This window comes from Danio aesculapii, chromosome 13 (genome assembly GCF_903798145.1).
Source record: "Danio aesculapii chromosome 13, fDanAes4.1, whole genome shotgun sequence".
NCBI classification, from domain to species: domain Eukaryota; kingdom Metazoa; phylum Chordata; class Actinopteri; order Cypriniformes; family Danionidae; genus Danio; species Danio aesculapii.
The window spans coordinates 44,375,232-44,387,687 of NC_079447.1; positions in this window are offsets into that span (position 1 = coordinate 44,375,232).

Genomic DNA, 12,456 nt, shown 5'->3' on the forward strand with positions numbered 1-12,456 from the left:
AGTCATTCACTCATAAACCTTCATGTTTCATTGCTAGATGAATCATTTTTGAAGAATTATTCAGTGACATATTTTTGATGGCTGGTTGTCTCCACTTATTGGTTATATAATGCCATTGCTGCCTATAACTTTCATTCTTGAGCGTCGTTAAATGCACATGACAATGATTTTAATCTTTACTATTAACATCAGTGGTTATATCAAAACTATAAACTGTTATCCCACTACATCTGTTTTATTTGACTGCTTGTGTTGCAGGCCCCGCCTCCGGAGACCCAGCAGACAGATTACTGTAAAACTGTAAAACAGGATAATAAAGTGAAAACCACGGAGTCACGTCTGCTCCTTTGCAGCTCCTCTGGCGATCTGCTCATTTATTGTACAGCATCAGAAAATTACAATAAAATTGCTTTTAAATTGTTCACAATAAACTGTCTGTCTCTCACATTTTGCCACTTTAGAACAGATAAAATCAATTATATAATCACTCTAGTGTCCACAACATCAACAATCAATCACACTCTGTCTTATCTTCTCATTTTCCCCCTTTTAGTTGTCCTTAAAATACTCAAACATCTTATTCAGTATTAACAATAATTAATTACAAATATTTTATTTATAGATGTACATATATAGCTGTAAAATTGGTATAAACTCAGCAATACTTTTATTCTTAGCCAATGTAAACTAAACCACACTGTTTCTCTCATATGGAGGCATTTTAAAGAGAGCCCTAGCTGCAGCAGCTCTCTGTGCTTCTCTTCAGTGGGTGGTCACGTGACCATTTAGCGCGCCAAACGCGAGTGCTGAGTGAGCCTCACGGAGCCTTTTAACCGTAATAAATTAACTCTTTACATGTCTAAACATATGGTTTCTCCCTTAAAACAAATAACACAATACTATAGACTGCTATTGCGATCACTGGAGCATACTTAACACTTATTTTTTTGACATTAGTGCAAACATAACATACAATCAGCACTCAAACATACTCTTAAATCCCTTCATACACCTGTACATATACTACACATCAAAATAATATACTTTCACTGTAATAGTATCTTTAGTTTGTCCACATTTACCTGTAAAACAGGATAATAAAGTGAAAACCACGGAGTCACGTCTGCTCCTTTGCAGCTCCTCTGGCGATCTGAGGGAGCGCGCAGTTCACCGTGGCAGATCCTCCGTATCGAATGTCAAAATAAAAGTCCTCTCCTTGAAAGTGCAAATCTCTGCTACTTTGCAAACAAATACTGCAGGAACGTATTTTACAACTATTTACCCTATCCAATGTAAACGAAACAACACAATTGTATATACACTTTGTGTGTATCACACTCTCCCTGACAAAATAAGAAAAGCTCCAGTGATCAAATCCTAATTACCCATGGCTCAACATTGTACCACTCCTAATAAACAGATGTTGTGACCCCATAAGGTGTATGTATTGTAGGTAAGTATAAGTGATGGTAAGGAATTGGTGTGGTGTAATTGTGTAAACCCCAAGTGGGTAGGTGTGGAGTAGTGTAAGCAGTTACTGAGTTCAGTGTGGGGGTGTAGGGATGAATTAGAGGCTGTCCCAATGTCTCATATGTGTATATCTGCTTTGGTCTCCGCTCCCTAGATGATCTCCTCACACTATTCTCTTCTTCTGGCCTTATCCACTCAGCTCTGTTTGTACTCTCGGCCTCACTGTCTGTATTTGCTCTCTCTTTTTCCTCAGTATCGACTGGATGTGCTGCCTCAAGGTAAGTAGTTGGACTGTCGCATGCCCTTTGCATTTCGCTGTCCTGAATCTGTCCTGAATTTTCTCTCCTTGGCATAACACAAATGTTTTCCCTTACAGGAGCTTGCTCTGGGGTTTGGGGACTTTCTGATGCCAGCTGATGGACTGGAGCCCTTAACCAATATCCTCCTGCATTTTCCTCCTCATCAGAATCTACCAAGTCACTGTCTTTGTCTTCCATATCGTTGATGATTGTATGTCTCACTGTCCTTTTCTTCCTATCAGGTCTCAGGGATCCAGGTGTTGTTGCTGGGGGTTCAACAGGTAAGTCGTTCACCAGTAGCAACAGGTTTCGGTGTAATGTCCTGGTCTTTTTTCCATCACTGTTCTCAGGGTAGATGATGTACACAGGGTTATTTGATACTTGCTTTTTCACGACATACACAGCTTTTTCCCAGTAGGATCGTAACTTCCCTGCGCCTCCTCGCTCACCAAGATTTTGGACCAGTACCCGGTCTCCTTCCTTCAGTACGACTCCTCTCATCTTCCGATCATACTGACTTTTCCCCCTTTTGCTTGACTGACGACTGTGGGTCTCTGCAATCTTATACGCCTCACTCATCCTGTGTGCCCACTGCTTAGCATAACCCTTAGGTGATGTTTCACCTTCTGGTTCTACCAAACTGAAGATCAGATCCACTGGGAGATGGGGATGCCGCCCATACAGCAGGTAAAAGGGAGAGTACCCTGTTGATTCATGTCGGGTACAATTATACGCGTGTACAATCTGGGGTAAGTAGTTTTTCCATCTCTCCTTTTCCCTGTCTGTCAATGTCCTCAGCATCTGCAAGAGGGTCCGGTTAAATCTCTCTACCGGGTTTCCTTGAGGATGGTACGGTGATGTGCGGGAGTGCCCAATGCCAGCCAGTTGTCTGAGGGTTCTGAACAGCTCGTTCTCAAATTCACGTCCTTGATCGTGGTGCAGCTTAGCCGGGTAGCCAAAACGAGGGATATAGTCCTGAAACAATCGCTCTGCTGCAGTATGCCCTGACTTGTTTTTAGTTGGGTAGGCCTGAGCAAACCTGGTAAAATGATCCATCACCACCAGAATATACTCATACCCCCCACGACTTGGCTCTAGGTGGAGGTAATCGATACAAACCAGCTCCATCGGTGACTGTGTTGTGATACAACTCATCGGGGCTCGGACATGTACGGTGGGTTTCTTCTGTTTTATACAGAGGCACTGCCTGGTCACATAATTTTCTATGTCCACCTTCATATATGGCCAGTAAAACCTGTCCCGGGCCAAGCTAAGGACTCTCTCTGTCCCCACATGTCCCATCTTGTCATGGAGATGTTCAAGGGCCAGCTTCTTGTATTTGGATGGAAGGACTAGTTGTTTCCTCTCCATTGTTTTCCGGTACAGGAGTCCCCTTTCGACATGAAGTTTGCTCCACTCATACATGAGCCTTCTGCTGGTTCCTGTCAGATTTCCTCTCATTTCCTCTGTTGGACTGACCCCATCAACCTTCCACTGCCTCACTTGTGAGATTATTACGTCCTCTTTCTGGGCTGTGATCAGCTCCTCCATGCTAATTGTTGGCAGCCAAGTGTTAGATGGTTCCACTTTCTCCTCCACAGTGGACAGATACAAAGCAGCAATCCAGGCCACATCCCTTTTCCCGGATACCTGACTACCTTCCCAGGCTGCTCGCACAATGCTGGTAGGTAACTCTTCTGTGCATTCTGACTCAAAAGCTTCAATATCCAGGGGGAGGCGGGACAAGGTGTCAGCGTCGATGTTAGCTCGTCCTGGTCTATACTTAATGTCAAATCGGAAGTCAGAGAGCTCTCCAACCCAACGATGGCCCACTGCATTCAGCTTAGCTGTACTCATCACGTATGTTAGCGGGTTGTTGTCAGTATATACTGTGAATTTCTGGGCATAAAACAGGTAGTCTCTGAATTTTTCGCAAACTGCCCATTTCAAGGCCAGGAATTCCAGCTTGCCGCTGTGCAGTCGATAGTTTCTCTCTGCCTTTGTCAATGTACGGGACCCATATCCAATTACTCTTGGTTTTCCTCCCTGCCGCTGGTAGAGTATTGCCCCCAGGCCTTCCTCAGACGCATCAGTGTGAAGGGTAAAGGGCAAGTTAAAGTCTGGGTATGCCAGTACTGGTGGCTTTTCTAACATACCAGCTAATCTCTCCAGAACCTCCTGATGCCCAGCCATCCATTTGACTGGAGTTTTTGAAGGAAGTTGCGGTCCCTTGGGTTTCTTTCGACTGTGCAATTCTGACTCTGTCCCAGCCTTTGTCTGTAATAACTCATACAGGGGTCTTGCAATTCTGGAAAAGTCCTGGATGAACGTCCGGTAGTAGCTTAGGAATCCTAGTATTCTACGGACATCTCCCACTGTCTGTGGAGTCCTGGTTGTGAGTGAACGAACAGCCTCTAAGTCCTTGGGATCTATCCTCACTCCTTCAGATGATACCAGCCGCCCAACATATCTGACTTCCTTCCGAAACATCTCACACTTCTCTGGCTTTAGCTTTACACCATGACAACGAAGGGCTCTTAACACTCTCCTGAGGCTCTCTACATGTTCTTCAAATGACTTGGCATAGCACAAGACATCATCCAGATAGGGTATACAGTACTCATCCCTTAAGGAGTCAAGCATCTCTTCCATGCTGCGTTGGAAGGCAGCTGGCGCATTTGACAGGCCAAAAGGGATCCGAACCCACTCATACAGGCCCCAAGGTGTAATAAATGCTGTCATGTGTCTGGAACCCTCATCGATAAAGCCCTGGTGGTAGGCCTTACCCTGGTCTAAAATACTAAACCATGAGTATCCCCCAAGTGTGTCGATTAACTCCTGTATTCTGGGTAGTGGGTGACGATCAGGAATGGTCTTTTTATTTAGGAGGCGATAGTCTACACACAGCCGGAGTTTGCCATCTTTTTTTCTCACGCAAACCACCGGGGCAGCATATGGTGACTTGGACTTTATAATCCATCCTTTGGCCAAGAGCTCTTGTATATAGCCTTTTACCTCGCTGAACAGGGGTTTTGGGACAGCAGAGTATGCCCTCTGAACTGGTATATTGTCCTGAAGTGTTATCGACATCTGTAGGGATGGGATGCACCCTATGTCGTCGTCACCTTTACTGAAGACACTAGACTCCTCATATAACATCTTCTGTACTACTTCACGTTGGTTGTCACTCAGGTGTCCCAAATCTACAGGAGGATGCCACAAGCCTGTGCTTTTCTCTGCCTCTCGTGTCGTTGTAGTCTGGACTCTCACAGTCTGCCTCACTCCACTTGATGTTTCAGGATCCACAATCCTTTTTATCCTCTGCCATGTTCCAAGGAGTGTGCCCTGTGGTAGCATTATGTCACATCCTGTGTAATTTCCAATAGGTACTGATATATGTGAATTATCGTTGTTGGGTACCGTCAGTAGCCCCTCTCCAACATCCAAACACTTCAGGTAAGTACTCTCCATGTGTGGCTCAAACAAGACTACAGAGTCCGGCTGCACTACTTTTGGTTTAAAGCGGCATCGTACCCAAGCGACCTGCCCTGTCGGTACAACAACTGCCCTCTGGCTGACTTTCAGATGACCATATTCCTCTTCTTCTGTATTCTGGATAACTTCAATTAGGGTTTGTGCTTTCTCTGTTGGGACATCAATGGCTCCTGCTACTAGTGTGGTGAGTGTTTGCATGAGCTTTTCAGGTTTACCTTGGATCAGTTCTTCAATTACATTGAATCCCAGGAGTGGTCTCTCAATCTGCATTTTACTCACAAGAAAAGGAACATTGATGGAAAGGTTGGGGTCCTCATTTCCTAGCAAGTTGACTGTAATGACTGTCCATCCGTCAAAAGGAATAGGCTCTCCATTAACTGCACATATCTCCAGATCATTTCCACATCCCATCAGGTCTTGCAGCGGCCTCACCTGGATATCAGGTAGGTATTTCTCTTTCCACACACGATCCACCATGCTCACCTGTGCCCCTGTGTCGAGCAGTGCCTTCACAGTAAGTCCATTCAAATTACACTGTGTTAATGCTTTGCTCCCTATCAGTTGAATTATTGTGTCAGTTTTTGTTTTGCAAGGGGCCTCTACAGTCATGTAATCCACTGCCAAGTCTGTTGCTTTGCCCTTTTGTTTCTGGTTGTTATATCTGTGATCAATGGCTTTTCTCTCCTCAGGTACATTCAGGGTTATAGAAGTTGTGTCAGTTTGGGACATTCGGTCTGCGGTCACTGGTTGCCCCCCTGCAGTGGCCGGTTTCCGTTTCCCTGCCATTGAGATCGTCTCAAGCACCCGGCTGCTCGATGCCCCTCCTCACCACAGATGAAACAATGTGGACAATCTTGCCTCCCCTCTCCTGTACACTGTGCACAACATCGTGAGCGGCCCACCCTGCGTGAAGCTGGATGACTGGCTGGACATTGGCAACCCCTCTCCACACGTGCTGTCATTGACTGTTGCAGTGCATCAACTACAGTGGTGAGAGCATCAATTCTTGCAGTAAGTAGTTTAATTGCGTCATTCTGGGTTTTTCTTACAGCACCCTCTGTCCTGCCGCCCTCGTCACAAGCGGGGTCAGTGTGGACTTGTGCACTATTTGCCATCGACTGTTTCACCCTACTTGATGGGCCCAACCGTCGCAGTCTTTCATTTTCATCACTTGTGATTTTCATGACATGTCTGAGGATAGTATCATCAGTCACATTACTGTCAGCAAGCAGTGGTTTCAGTTCACTGCGGATGTCTTTGCATTTGTGACTCAGTCCTTGATACACTGTGTGTAGAAATACATCTTGCACTGTGGCTGCACTGTACTTGCGGTCGGAATCGGCTTGTTTTGCTGCAAACAGTATTTTTTGTTTGAGTCCCATCACACGGTATAAGAACTGTTGAGGTGTCTCGTGGTCACTTTGTTTAGTGCACATTAATTCCTGGAATAGTTCTGTGCTGTTTCGATCTCCCAGATGTGACTGTAAGAACCCTTTCAACTCATTCACCGTCATGTCATCCTTATTTATTAGCATATCTTTGAAAATGCCAGGCTTGATGATCCTTAGCACCCCTCTGATAATTTCAGTATCACTTAAGTTCTCCCTCAAACCAGCATCCATCTGTCTGCACACATTGTTGTATGTGATGTCTGATGAGTGGTCTCCAATTTGGCCTCCATGTATTTTGAACTCTCGGGGCTGGATACATGGAAGACCCACCATAGGAAATGCACTGTTATGAGCTTCCCGCTGAGGTTGTTCACTGTGATATGGGAGTGTAATGTTCTTTCCTTGGGTTGTATTATTGATTGGGTCTGTGGGCGTGGTAAGTGTCACATTTTGATGAATTCTCCTACCCAATTCTTCATATTCTGCTAGTATTCTCTTCATGGCCATATTTGTTTCGGATTCAGGCACACTAACACCCCCTGAATTTATGTTTTGATGGAGTGATGATGGTAAGTATGTGTGGTCTGTCAGTGTCTGTCTATCAGTGTTAGGTGGGTGTGGGATATGTGTAAGGTGAGTGTTTATATCAACATTAGGTATACTGTATGTAGTGCTTGTCTGTTTTGCTGATTTTACAACCTCATGCAATGACAATAGCTCACCAAGACCTTGATCTTCAGTTTCAAGCAAGGATTCACTTGACATGAAGGTATCTATATACTCATAACACCCTTCACTGTCCTCTATGTCCAGCTCAGATTCACCTTTACCTCGTACAGGCTCGAGAGTCTTGGCGATGCGAAACAGCTCATCAGCAGACAAAGTGATTAGATCTTTGCGGATGTCCCACACCATTCGTTCCTCGTACGCTCTGCCATGACGTTGTCCCCTTTTGTCTTTGCAGATGCTTGTTGCCACCAGGATGTAGACAGATGTCTGTCCAAACCGCTGCGTGCCTCGTTGTCACCGTTGACGTAGTAGGCAACTTCATAATTTAAAAGACTAAGCACTCAATCTCTTTCTTGATTTTAGCATTTCTCAAACAGATTTGAATGTTTATTAACAGAAGGATTAATAAACATATGCAAATCAGCATCATTTATATTTTGCGTGGGTGTTGAGATCCCGATCTTTTATTGATTAATTGTGCAGCTAACACTAAATGCATTAATGCAGGCTAAACAAGTACTGACAGAAAACATCTTTAATGAAACCCACCACATCCAACATAACATACCAAAACTTCTTTCATCGTCATTATATTTTACAGGAAAGCCTAAATGCTTTCATACATGTGATTTGAATGACACGAGAGGCAATCTCTCTGTGATCGATACAAATTTACAATTAATCTACCTGTAAAAAACTAAAAATCTATCCTGAACCGTGGGTTGTGATCCGTACAAATCCACATTGACCTAGAAAATACCAATTTTTCATTTTCTTGTTTGAATAGAGGCAGGGGCATAGCAGACATTTTAAAAGTGTCTTTTTAGGGGGTCGGTGTAGCTATGAGATCCAAAAGTTTACGTTCATTTAAGTCTCTAAAAGTGGGGGACAACCGTCCCCCTCGGTTGCCACACCCCTGAATGGAGGCCATCTTGTGTGTGGTGTGCAGGTAAACTTTACTTTCTTGATCTCAAGAGATGAAGCGAGGCCGCATTCAATGGAGACCGCAGTCTTTATAGCCTCCTCGTTAGAGTACCCACCTTTCATACTGGAATTGCAGAGTCAAGCATTAAATAGAAAAAATATTGACGCTCTTTGCCCATTTTCGAATGAGATGCTAATGTTCTAATCCGATTTAATGATCTATGCTAAGCTAAGATAAAAATGCAACTGCCAGACCCAGAGATCAAATGAATAGATTCAAAAACAGTAACACTCAACTGTTTAACTCTAGGGAAGATGTAAAATTAGCCTTTTAATTACTTTATAAAAAAATTAAGTTGAGTGTTCCTTTAGGGGCTCTAAATGGCCTGTACAGGCTAAAACAAGAATTGGCGCTGAATCGTGCCTTGTAATTTGCAGCTCACTCCTCTAATTGACTGATCCTATTTTCCTTGTCCCTCTGTGATTATTTCAACAATAATCATGATTCTCTTTTATGAAATTACACCTGTATCTTTTATCATCATTTGAGTTTTATTTTATTCATTTATGTGACATGAAAGCAACAACTGAAGAAAATATCCAATAAATCTCTGCAACAAATGATTAACCTCTCATTTGTCATTTTAGAACATTCATGTCCACCTCTTTAGCAAATGAAGGAATGAAATATATACTTGAAATAAAGGACAACAGTTTTTTTTATGTGAAAATATTATTATTATTAACCTTCCATTATTCCAGTTATTCAGACAGTAGATCATCTATAGGGCCCTCATTTTCACACTTTAATTTTCATTAGGGAAAGCTTACTCTTCTGCATATTTAGTCTTTAAACAGATGATGTAATAATATCACTGTCAAAACATTCCACTCATTTGTTTTTCCAGTTCTCATTTAAAAGACCCCCTCTTTTACCTCCTTGTGAGCCTTTGCGAAACTATGCGAAAGCTCCAAAGCAGCACGAAATGTTTCACTACAATGGTTTTCAAAGGCAAAGTTATATAACAATTCAAAATGCAGAGCTGCAAATCTGGAGAGACTGATATCTACAGAATCCAAGACCAACAAGACAGTGGAAAAATCACATTCGAGGTTCCCAAGAAAACATACATATGGCCAACTTTTCCTCATTATTGTACATCCTATCTATGTGTAATTCCAAAAAACAACCAGATGTGTTTGTGCAGAGTCCACAGGGAACATCTCACTTGTGACTCTGCAGAGGTGCGTTCCCATCATAAACCTGTGTGAAGAATTGATTACTATTGGTGATATGTTATTAATTTGACTTATAGTTTTGTTTTGACATGTACAATTACAATTTAACTAAAATGTAATACTTCAAATCCTGTAAAATGTAGATATAAAATTATTATTACAATTATTTAAAATCTATTTAGTAATTAGTTATGTGCCATCTGTAAGTGCCATCCAACAACACTTGATGTGAATTTTTAGAAATATGTATATTCTCCAAGTGATGATTAATGGCCCGTTTCCACTGAGTGGTACGGTACGGTTCGGTTTGGTACGCTTTTATTGCCGTTTCCACTGTCAAAAAGCGTACCGAACCGAACCGTACCGTACCACTTTTTCGGCACCCTTTCGAAAGGGTACCAAACACGAGAAAGGGTACCAAAAGGCGGAGCCACACGCGCAGCTGAACGCTATTGGTTTACAGAGATACGTCATTTGCTTATGCAACAAGCCAGAATGAAAACAAAAAACCCGCCATATTTGAAATACACAGCGAGAGATTATAGCGGAATTATAAATACATATAATAATGAGCCATGGTCGATCTGGGCTCAAACAAACCTTGTCGTTGTCTTGATAAACAGCCACAAAACCAAGAAGAAGAGCAGATTTACCCTGTAGTTTTTTACGAGCCAGTCTGAGGCGCGAGCGGTTTTGCTTTCTTGCTAGCACTCGCGCGCGTCTAACATTTAATCTGAAATAACAAACTTCTTGAGCTCATGATAATAACCTGTGCTTGATTAGTGACATGCTTTTGAAATCCGATCCTGTCAGACACTGACAAACGCGAGAGTGAAGCGTGAAGAAACAAAGGAGAAGCCGGAAAAAAATGGAGCACATTATTTTTCATCAAACATGAACAAATGTCATGTATAACTAACTTATTATCTTCACATTTTGGACTAATATGAACTGGGAATGACGGAATTACTCTCTAACAGAGGCTACATGTGCTGCTGAAGATTACATACACAGATAAGAGGTTTTCAAGAGGACTGTAGGCTATATATTGTGTTGTTTTGAACCTAAATATGGACGAAAATGTCTGCTGTGTGTAGTTCTTCTTTAGTTGGTAACATTTTGGAGACTGTAAGGGGCTGTATGTGTTTATATATGTTCATTTATTTAATTATTTAAAATAATTACAGACATTACAGTAGGCTGTTTCGCACTGTCTTTGATCTGCAGTTATAATCAACTCATGTTCATTAAAAAGTTAGTAATAAACATTTCTACACAAGTATTTATGTGTGTAAAGCATCTGTATTGTGAGAAGTGCTTTTCATATGATATGTAAGTGACTTGTACAGCTTTATTGTAGACATTTCCTCGAGTGAGAATGACGTCGACTGAAACTTTCTGTCATACACCATGCCCACCAAAAGGGTACCCTTGTTAGTGGAAACGCAAGCCTGATAAAGGTGACCCGTACCAAACCGAACCGTACTGTACCGTACCAGTCAGTGGAAACGAGCCATAACAGAGCACGAACATTTTCAAAGTATTTCCCATTACATTTTTCCTTCTGGAGAGATTCTTATTTATTTTATTTTGGCTGGAATATAAGCAGCTTTTACATTTAAAGAAATATTTTAAGGTCAACTTTATTAGCCTCCTTAAGAAATTATTATTATTTTTTGGTGCTGTAATGAAGGCCTAGATCGGGGGTGTTCAAACTTGGTCCTGGAGGGCCGGTGTCCTGCAGAGTTTAGCACGAACTTGCTTCAACACAAGTTTCAAGTAAGAGCTTGATTAGCTGGTTCAGGTGTGTTTGATTAGGGTTGGAGCTAAACTCTCCAGGACCCCGGCCCTCCAGGACCGAGTTTGGACACCCCTGGCCTAGATGCTTTATACTGAATGACTTTCCTGGAGAAAGTGTCTACATGCTGCTTTATTGTTTGGAACATTGATTCAGTGCAGTGGTGTAGTCAGGGCTATACGCTTGTATACTCAGTATGCCTACTTTTTTACATTAGCTGTTTGGGTATTACGACTTCTGAGGATCAATAATTGCGTATACCCTCAGTATACTCACTTGTTTTGCTGATTAGACTTGTCTAATTTACGTGTATTCGCATCCCCTTTAACTTATACCAAATGTTTTTTTAACTCTCATCTTAATTTGTTGCAATTGGTGCATTTTTGTTTATATTTTGCGCCATTCCCTGCCCCCTGACGACCACAGCAGCTGTGAGAAAATTTTGCAAGTTTTTCGAAGTCAACAGAATGTTGTCTCGCTAAAACGTTCAGATAAAATTATAAAACAGCATGGGGGGTTGGGTGGGTAATAGTACACCACCTTTTTTTTTAGGACTACACCACTGATTCAGTGTAATACAGTTTGATAAGTTATGTTGTTTCTTACAGTTTGATAAGTTATGTTGTTTCTTTTTTTTTTTTTTACCTCGCAATAACAAGGAAATCACTTTCATGTCTGACTTGCAGGGGCTTCTATTCGGACGGGCTTAACACTATGCCAAAGTTTACCCTCCGAAGAGACATCTTTGAAGTGATTAAAGGTGCGGTAAGTGATCTGCCAAAATACTAACCGGTTAGCATAAAATCCTTGAAACACAGTCCCTCCCCTGCTATCCAAAGCCACGCCTCCTGAAACACGAACACGCACATTAAAGATGACAGTAGACAACCCACTAGATCATCTCATTCGCCAGTTAGAAAACTTCACAGTACTTTATAATACTACAATTCTGAACGAAAAACTGTATTATACCTAGCACGCTTTCAGTTGTGTAGCAAGCAGAACTTGTCATAATGTGCAATATTTTATGCATGCAAGGATCGCTGGTCTTAATCTCTCGTGTGTTGTCCTAAAGCGACTACTGTATGCTTAGTGATTGACTGGCGGGGTG